The sequence below is a fragment of the Solanum pennellii genome, chromosome 3 (assembly GCF_001406875.1).
Source record: "Solanum pennellii chromosome 3, SPENNV200".
NCBI lineage: Eukaryota > Viridiplantae > Streptophyta > Magnoliopsida > Solanales > Solanaceae > Solanum > Solanum pennellii.
This window is the reverse complement of record NC_028639.1, coordinates 20,965,256-20,975,954: the sequence shown is the minus strand read 5'-3', so window position 1 is coordinate 20,975,954 and position 10,699 is coordinate 20,965,256.

Sequence of the window (10,699 nt, the reverse complement as noted above, 5' to 3'; positions counted from 1 at the left end):
TCACCATTGAAGACTAGCAAGGATAAGGTTTGGGGGATGGAAATGGATGAATTAACCATCAATTTTTCATCAAACGTTAATTTAGGGTATCTAATTCACCTTTGAGACTGTTTCCTCAAAGGGTTCCTTCAAAATGGATTTCCAAAGTTGAGTTTTCATGTGGGTTTCATCCAATTACGAATTTGAAGTTATGAATATAGTTGTTGATGATTTCTTTAGGTTATATTGAATTTATGAACATGTATTTTAACTTAATTATGGTAATTGTTGATGGTTTCGTGTTAATTGAAGAACATGGTCATCAACCCCTAACCCTAGGTTGTGATCTTGACTTATATTGTATTGTGATCATTCAATTGACTTGGTTATTGATTAGATTACTATAATATGGTGTTGTTATGAATAAATTAATATGAATTATAGGCCTACCATGCTAGATATTGAGATGTGATTTAGGCTATGAAGTATATTTGGAAATTAGCCTATGTATTTTGTCTTGATCGAGTGTTGAATTGTTTTATAGAGATGCAATTGGCCTTGTTATCTTATTGGTTATCATTGTGTGATGATGTTACTCAACTAATTGGGTTCAGTTATGGGTTGATGGTAAGACGTTGATGATGAACTACGAGGAAGACTTGGTAAGTCTTAGAAACTCTATCTTTACTTCCTATTGTGATTAATTGTGGTTAATTCATGCTGTTATATTGGAGTATGACTTATACTAGGATGATAGGGTGGTATGGTGTTGAATTGAAATGTCTTGACTATGTTGTGAGGTTGATTAAGGTGTATGTGATATAAGGATGGTGAAAACTACCAATGTGCCTTTTTATGAAATGTTATGTAATGTGTTAAACTCACCTATATGAGTTGTGATGAAAGGACTTGTACTCATACAATTCTTATTGAGCTATTGATGATGATGATTATACAAGGGGTAGACTCTATGACCTAAACTAAGCTATGATTGATAAATAAAGGCTTAACGACATTTCAAAAAGGCGCTCTAGCTTAGCACCGTGTGAACTAGATTGCGGATTCTCCCTTCACACATAGGGAAGGTAGGAGCACTACAGTACTCTTGAGATTGGATACTATAATGCATGGCATATAAAGAGAGTCCCAACTATATCTCCTAGTTCTTTAACTATGTTTCCCCTAAAGGAATACTACCTAGTGGATCCACATACTTGCGATATTTCATGTTTTTGTACTAACTTGGCAAGTAGTCCGCCTTCTTTCGGTGTAGGATCTTATGACACCAGATTTCACACTAGTTCATGTGGTCTATGTCGGTTAGGGCAAGATATTCCCAATAAGGTAAAATGAAATAAAGGATTTGAACTCTAACTTGGATAACCTAAGGGGTCTTGCTTAGTGTACGTAGGGATATGGGACTCTACGTAAGCATTGCACTAGTTAGCCTTGATGGGAGTCTTTGGAGGATGTTCTTATATATGTTTATGTTATAATGATATATGATATGTACATGATGAACTTGTACATTATTTGTACTATATGTTAGTTAGTTCACTTATGAGTATGTATTGGGTTATATTGTTAACATAATATGAAATGTATATCTGAATGTTATGTTCTGTGAAGTTAGACATTTGTTATGGTTTCTCGTTAAAGTTACTTTATTGAGTAAGGTTATGGTACTTTTCTTGGTTATTGCACTCATTAAGTTGATAAGGATTCATGAGTAGTGGTCTTGCTTAATTTTGATGTGATTAATTCTTAACCATATGTATGATGTCATTTCTTGATGATAGGGTTGTAGTAAATCATGGTTTCATGTATGTTGGAATACGTACTTGTTGAGTTAGTAAGGATGTTTGGTTTGTTGATATGACTTGCTTGGTTTTGCATTAGGTTTTTAATAGGGTAAAATGGCATGTTTTGACTAAATGTCCCTTTTTAGCATGTTTTGCTTGTATATGTGCGTAAGGTCTCATACTTAGTACATGTGGAGTACTAACCCCATTTTCTTCCCTTTTCCCAAAAATTTTAGGTTTTGGACGTTGAAGAGGTTTGGAAGGCGACATTGTTGAACGTTTGGATTCTTCATTTTATCCTAGTGTAAGTCCTCAACTTCCGAGGACAACGCCACTATCTAGTTTAAGGACTTGTTATCAGCTTAAAGACACTTTCATTTCTTTCCTTTTAAATGGATTACTATATTATTGTATGACCTATATATGGTTTTTTGGATTGATGAAAGGTCTATGAACAAATACGATACACTTTGAATAGATGGTTATGAGATTAGACGACTTTTATGACTATGGTATTTTCTATATAATAATGTGCAATAAAAGTAGAAGGCCATGTAACCTTCCTATACAAAGGGTCTATGTATACTCGATACGATTATATTATGTGTATGTAGAGGTCTATGTAAACCTCCAAATAGATGTAATGAAAAGTTCTAAATATTTCCGCATTTATAACCTATGAATGTAATGACATGAGACTAAAAGGCTAGTCTTAGAATGTGTATTGATTACCGCCAACTCAACAAGGTCACCATTAAGAATAAGTACCCTCTCCCTCGGATTGATGACTTGCTTGATCAACTCCAATGGGCGATCTACTTTTCAAAAATTTATTTGAGATCAAGGTATCACAACCTTAGGGTGAGAGGTGAGGATATACCAAAGACGGTCTTTCATACTAGGTATGGGCACTATGAGTTATTGGTAATGTTTTTCAGTGTCACTAATGCTCCGGCGGTGTTTATCTACCTAATGAATAGAGTGTATATAAATTACCTAGATTCATTTGTCATTGTCTTCATTTACAATATCTTGGTATATTCGAAGAATGAAGGTGATCATATGGGTTATTTTTAGGGTAGTATTGCAAACCCTTAAAGAACATTAATTGTTTTCCATATATAGCAAGTGTGAGTTTTTGTTGAGGTTGGTGACATTTCATTGGCACATCATCTCTAATGAAGGTGTTGAGGTAGACCCAAGGAAAACAGAGGCGGTGAAGAATTTGCCTAGACCATTGACTCCAGCCGACATTAGGAGTTTCTTGGTTCTAGCGGGTTATTATCGGAGGTTCGTGGATGGTTTTGCGTCCATTGCATCTCCTTTGACTACTTTGACCCAAAAGAGTAAGAAGATTGAGTGGACGGAGGCATGTGAGAAAATTTTCCAATTGTTGAAAGAGAGGCTCACTTCCGCTCTGGTGATGACTTTACCAGAGGGTACAAAGGGTTTTCTTGTGTATTGTGACGCATCCCGAGTGGGTTTGAGGTGTGTGCTTATGCAACACAGGTAAGTGATAGTGTATGCCTCTAGGAAACTTAAGGTACATGAGAGAAACTATCCCACTTATGACCTTGAGTAAGCGGCCGTGGTGTTTTCTTTGAAAATTGGGAGGCATTACTTGTATGGGGTTCATGTTGATGTCTTTACCGACCATAAGAGTCTCCAATATGTGTTTACCCAAAAGGAGTTGAACCTCCGGTAAATAAGGTGGTTAGAGTTGTTGAAAGATTCTGATATGAGTGTCCTATATCACCCCGGCAAGGCTAATGTTGCGCTGGATGGACTAAGTAGTATGACTATGGGTAGTGTATCCAACATTGATGAAGCCAAGAAGGACCTAGCAAAGGGAGTTCCTAGGTTGGCTAGGTTGGGGGTGAGGTTGGAAGTTCTCTGAATGGGGGTGCTATAGTCCATCATAACTCCGGATAATTTTTATTGGTTGAGGTGAAGTCCAAACAACACGTTGATCAAACATTAAGGGAGTTGAAAGAATCAGTTCTCGGCAAGTTAAATGAGTCATTCTCCTTAGGGGGGGATGGTGTGTCAAGGTACCAAGGGAGATTTTGTTTTCCCGATGTAGATGGGTTGATGGATTGGATACTAGAAGAAGCTCATGGGTTCCGCTACTCAATTCATCCGGGTTCGACAAAAATGTACCATGACCTAAGGGAGATAAATTGGTGGGAAGGTTAAAAAAGGGACATAGCGGAGTTTGTTGCTAAGTGTCCGAATTGCCCACAAGTAAAGGCCGAACACCAATAGTCGGATGGCTTACTACAAGAGATCAAAATTCCTACTTTGAAGTGGGAAGAAATCAATATGGACTTTGTAGTAGGTTTACCTTGGACTCAAAGGTCATATGATTCCATATGGGTGATTGTGGATCGGTTGAATAAGTTCGCTCGCTTTATTCTAATCAAGTCTACCTATTCGGTGGAGTATTATTAAGAATATTTATAGATGAGATTATGTGTCGCCATGGTATTCCTTTATCCATCATATCGGATCGGGGCGCATGATTCACATCAAGGTTTTGGAGATCATTCCAAAAAGGGTTGGGTACTACAGTGAAGTTAAGCATCACTTTTCATCCCCAAATGGATTGTCAAGTGGAGCGTACTATTCAAACCCTTGAGGATATGCTTAGGGCGTGCATTATTGATTTTAAAGGGAATTAGGATAAAAATATTCCTTTGGTGGAGTTTGCCTATAATAATAGTTTTCATTCATCCATTTCCAGGCTCACTTTTGAAGCCCTTTATGGTAGGAGGTATAGGTCTCCAATTAGATGGTTTGAAGTGGGTGAGCCATCGCTTCTTGGTCCCGAGTTGATCTATAAGACTTTGTAAAAAGTTTAAATCATAAGGAACCGGTTGCAAACGGCCTATAGTCGGCTAAAGTCTTATGCGGATCATAGAAGAAGGGATTTGGAGTTTGAGGAAGGCGATAAGGTGTATTTGAACATTTCACCAATGAAAGGGGTTGTTAGATTTGGCAAGAAAGGGAAGTCGAGTCCTCGTTATGTGGGTCCCTATGAAATCTTTCAAAGGATTGGTAAGATTGCCTATGAATTGAAACTTCCTAGCGAATTTGCTTTGTTTCATCCGATTTTCCATGTTTCTATGTTGAAGAAGTGTAACAGTGATCCCAAGTCTGTTCTTCCTATTGATGGTCTTGGTGTCAAGGATAGCCTCTTATGAGAAAATTTTGGTTCAAATTCTTGATAGGAAAGTCAAGGAGTTAAGGAATAAAGAGGTTGTTTCCGTGAAGGTGTTATGGAAGAATCATCTAGTTGAGGGTTCAACATGGGAGGACGAGGTCGACATGAAGTCCCGTTACCCTCATATTTTTTATAATTTAGGTTATTCATTCTTTTTAATAATAGAAATATGGCTACAAATTGAAGTTTCTTGATTTTCGGGTGAAGTTTTGCAAAATGTGTATTTTTGAATACTTCACACTGAAGTTACAATGAAATTGGTGCTTCAAACATGAAAATTTTCTTTTTGCTTGTTTTCATTTATGTTGTGCATTTTGATATGGTGAGTCTTTATGAAAACATACGTAGCATGTTGTTAAGTTGAATTTTGTGCTATTGACTCATGTAATGTATGTTGTGCTCCTACGTGTTGTCAGAAGGAAATACCTCATGATGAAGTGATTTGAGCCTGATATATAGTAATTGGAGATTTAGAATTTTCCTTGGTAAAATGACATGATTTAAGTTTATTTGACATTGTTGATTGGTTGGGCTGCTAGTCTTGAGTGTATTCCTTCCTTCAAAAGAATTTTAGTGTCATTCAGGGACGAGTGTTTCTAAGGGGGGATAATGTAACACTTTGAAAATGCAAGACGTGTCGTAAAGCCTAACATAGGTTTCATGAAGTCTAGGTACTGTTTTTAACTACATTTTAATGAATATAGGTCATTTAGGAAGTTTAAGAACAAAAACATCAAAGAACGTTCATGACGTCCGAAAGTTGGTTCAAAGAGGTACTAGCGTGCCTTAGCCTATTTGACTAGCTTTTAGGAGTTGGAAATGTATAAAAATTGGTAGAAAGGTACTTGATAGGTGTATGAGTTGTTTCATGGTCGAAACATCTGGGTACGACTGCCCAACGACCGACCAAGGGCCTTTGACGATGACCCTGCAGGTTGATGCAACACTGCCTGTGCAGTGTGCATCGATGGGACAACAGACGGTACGTGTGTGGATTGAAGGGTCGTCGATGCCACTGTTGTCCCATACTTAGCCAAGATGAGGAAGCCCCTCTCCTGCACAGTCCTTGAACTCATTGACGGAGTGCAAGATGGAGGGGGGGAAGGTCCGTAGACTCACAGACGGCCCGTTCGCGGTGTTCCGTCTGTGAGGATCCTAAGTTGCTGCACGTTTTTAATGTCAAGTTAATTATTTAATTAAGTGGTTTAGGGGACAGTAAGGGATTAAGGGGAGAATAATTAACTAACTTACTCCCATATAAACGCCCCAATCCCAATTAACCTAATTATAATCAAAAAATAAACTCTCTTCCTTCTCTCTTCTTTGTCTCTCTAATTGAACTCATCATTGAAGACTAGCAACGATAAGGGTTTGGGGGCTGGAAAGGGACGAATTCAACATCAATTCTTCATCAAACGTTAAGGTATGGGAACTTATTCACCTTTGTGACTCTTTCCTCAAAGGGTTCCTTCAAAATGGATTTCAAAAGTTGAGTTTTCATAAGGGTTTAATCCTATTACTAAATTGAAGTTATGAATTGAGTTATTGATGACTTATTAAGGTTATATTGAATAGATTACCATGTATTTCAAATTGATTATAGTAATTGTTGATGGTTTGGTCTAAATTGAAGAACATGACCCTCAACCCCTACCCTAGGTTGTGATCTTGACCTATATTGTATTGTGATCATTCAATTAACATGGTTATTGATTAGATTACTATCGTACGGTGTTGTTATGATTAAATTAAGATTAACTATAGGCCTATCATGGTAGTTATTAGGATGTGATTTATGTTATGAAGTATATTATGAAATTAGCCTATGTATCTTGTATTAAGTTATGATCAAGTGTTGAATTGTGTTATAGAGATGATATTAGTCTTGTTATCTTATTGGTTATCATTGTGCGATGATTAATTTAATCTAGTTATGGTTTTATGGTAAGACCTTGATTATGAATTATGAGGAAGACTTTGTAAGTCTTAGAACCTCTATTTTTACTTCCAATTGTGATTAATTGTGGTTAAGTCATGATGTTATATTAGAGTATTCCTTATACTAGGATGATAGGGTGGTATGATGTTCAATTGAAATGTCTTGACTATGTTGTGAGGTTGATTAAGGTGTATGTGATATAAGGATGGTGAAAACAACCAATGTGCCTTGTTATGAAATGTTATGTGATGTGTTAACATCACCTATATGAATTGTGAATAAAGGACTTGTACTCATACAATTCTTGTTGAGCTATTGATGATGATGATTATACAAGGAGTAGACCCTATGACCTAAACTAAGCTATGATTGATAAATAATGGATTAAAGACATTTCAAAAAGGGACTCTAGGTTAATATAAAGGATTAAAGACATTTCAAAAAGGGATTCTAGCTTAGCACCGAGTGAACTAGACTGAGAAGTGTCCCTTCCAACATAGGGATGGTATGAGCACGACATTACTCTTGAGATTGGACACTAGAATGCATGGCGTATAAAGGGGGTCCCAACTATATCTCCTTGTATGACCCCGAAGATGACCTAGGTTAACTAGAGTATAACATGTTGGTATTGATTATATAAGGTCCTAAATATGTCTAATATATGATATAGAGGCAGCATCTAAAGTATTAGGTGTGTTGGAAGTCAAACGTCAAGGGACAACCAAGATGTTCGACGACTAAGTCACTTCAATTCCTCATATGTGATTCTATTTGTCTCGTATGTGGTTATATGTGTTTATGTGTCTTTCATGAGTTTTAAAGGTCTTTAAATGAGTTATTATATAATGTATAAGCAGTTTGTTTAGTTTCGAGAAGTTTGGAGGTCAAATGACCAAGAACGTCCATGACGTTCGAAAGATATGTCTTGAAGTTACCTTGTACGTCTAGGCGTGTTTCGTCGAGTTTTACGTGTTCGTTTTGTATGAAATTCAGGTGAGAGGTGTTAAACTTATAGAAGATCGTATCTGGGTCGGAAACGTCTGGGAAAAATTATCCCCAAGGACCATCAAAGGATCCTTGAGGAAGGACCCAAAACTGTTGGAAATGCAGTCCCAGGCAGACCCTAAATGACGGAGAAGTCGAAGACTCGTATGAATGTTCACGCCCCGTCAAAGGGTGTCATCTATGGGGACTTAACCAAAGAGATAAAGAGGCCTTGTCCAGCTTCTGTAACCACCGACGGTGGCCAGTGACGTCCCGTCATGGGGACGACGCCCCGTCGAGGGCAAGTCGTCAGTGATGCTGTTCTTCTACGCAGGTGTTGCTGCCAAGTTAGAGGTGAAAACATAAATTCACCCCATTTCTAAATTAATTCATTGGAGGTTTATTCATGGTCTTTTGGGTATTTTAATTAAGTATATAAAGGTTAAACACCTTAAAGTTTTCATTCTTCCAAATTGAAAATCCAAAACTTTTAGAAAAATACAAAGACTCCATTGATTTCCAAATTGAAGAAGCATCTTGGTGTGGGGTTTCGGAGTGGAAATTATTAATCAAAGTGAAGAATTATAATCCTTGAGATATGGATTTTGATCCTTGAAACTTGTTACATCAAGCAGCCCAACTCTCAACATGATTTCTAAAGTGGAATTGTCCAATTTCATGATTCTACCATGGGTTCTTGCATAAACGATTTCTAAACATTGAATTATGATCTAATTGATATTTTATTGATGATTTCAATCTAAATTACCTATTAACCCATGAATTTGATGAACCCTAGTTTTGACTACTTATTGGGTTACTTGATATTAAGCTAATATTGTTGAATTGTTATGTAGTTTCTTATGGACATTCTAATGATATAAGAATTGTATTCAATTGATATCTACTTGATCTTATATTGTTAAACCTATATTTAATTGTTGTAGATTCATTGAGTTTTATAGTTATTGCTTTGAATTATTGTTCATGGACATGGGTAAGGGCCATGTGATGTCGAATTGGTTGATTTGGCATTGAATTGATGTTCGGATGAGGGGATGAAGGTATGCTTCCCCATTTTCTTTTATTTGATTTTAATTATACTTCTATTCTATACTGGTTGGTATGGTCCACTTATGGTGGCGGTGTTATGTGTTTTACTTTCAATTGATGTGGCCTTCTCGGTGTTACTTTATGCAATATGATGAGCATGACCTTATTGGCAACTACTTGAAGTAATGTGGCTATTTGTGTAGTCGATTATGTGAAGCACGACATTATCTATCTACATGTGAAGTCATATGTGTGTTCTTTTACTTATGTTGCCTTAAGTGATCATGTTAGACTATGACTTTGGCATTATGAGTATAGTATTAAGGTTAAGTCTTGGTTATTCCTACTTGGCTTTGTGAGTCTATGTGGAGTACATTAATGTTGTTATGATGATATAAAGGATGAATTTAAAATTTTAGGTTTTTTCTAGGTGTTTCTAGAATGACTTGCATTATGAGTTCATGTGAAGTATATGATGTCTTGTCTTGGTTGACTTGTATATCTTGCTTCATGTATATATATGATTATGAATATGTGATGTGTTTATTTAGGGTGTTAGAACTTTTAGTCTTGAATATATGAATTACATGTGACTTTAAATGATGATAGGAGAGTCTATCATGTGAAAACCTTGACTTAAGGGTAAGGTTAAGATTGTTGAAGCGTAAGCCGTAATGGTATCCTTCAAAGTAAAGGAATGATGGACATAAGGTTAGTTGGTTGGAACGACATCATATAAATAGTTAGGAAAGTCACCATGATCTTCTTGTAGACATTGTGAGGTAGCCCTAGTGGACCTTCCTGGTAGGGTAAATGTGATCGGGTTATGAACTTGTTATGGAACCCTTTTATGTGAACCTAATATATTAATTACTCTATGAGAAAGAATGCTAGCACCGATTGAGTATGATAAGGCAAGTAGTTCTAGTTAAGTATGAGACTAGAATACAAAGAAGCCCTTCATATTCCTTAACTATGTGCCTACAGGGGATGTGTTCAAGTTCTACTATTGGCAAGTAGAATAACCCCTCCGGAGTAGGATAGAACTCCGAATTCCATGTCTTGCTATCATGGTCTATGTCGGTTATTGCATATTCTCATCATGTGGGATACTTAATAGTACTACAGAAGTTCTATGAAGTTTAGGTGGTGGTATGGGACACTATCTAGATGTTGCACATTAGGTTTTGAAGGTGTTAGTTAGAGTCCCTAGGTCTTTTCCAAGACAATTACTTGAATGTCTTATGTGAGGTATGAGTCTTAATGAACTAATGAACTAATGACTTATGTTAAGAAGTATGTAAAATAAATGAGTACCTAATCTAAAGTGACTTAAGAATTTCTTAGCTAAAGCGTGAAGAGGGCATAAGGGATGATCTCTTCATGTCTTATATTTGGAAGTCCTGAGGATGACTCTAGTTAGGGAAGTTGGTTGATTTTGTGGACATGATCTAAGCCTTAGGTAGTCTTAAGGACTATTTAGGTAATCTTGAAGAGGTCATTATGGACGTTATCTTCTTGATTTATGTCACGACCCAAAACCGGGGCCGCGACTGGCACCCACAATTTCCCTCCTATGTGAGCGAACCAACCAATCTAACCCTTATCATTTTAACATATATCAACAGAAAATAATGCGGAAGACTTAAACTCATTAAATAAAACAAATCAACATCTATTAATTCCCCAAAATCTGGAAGTCATCATCACAAGAAC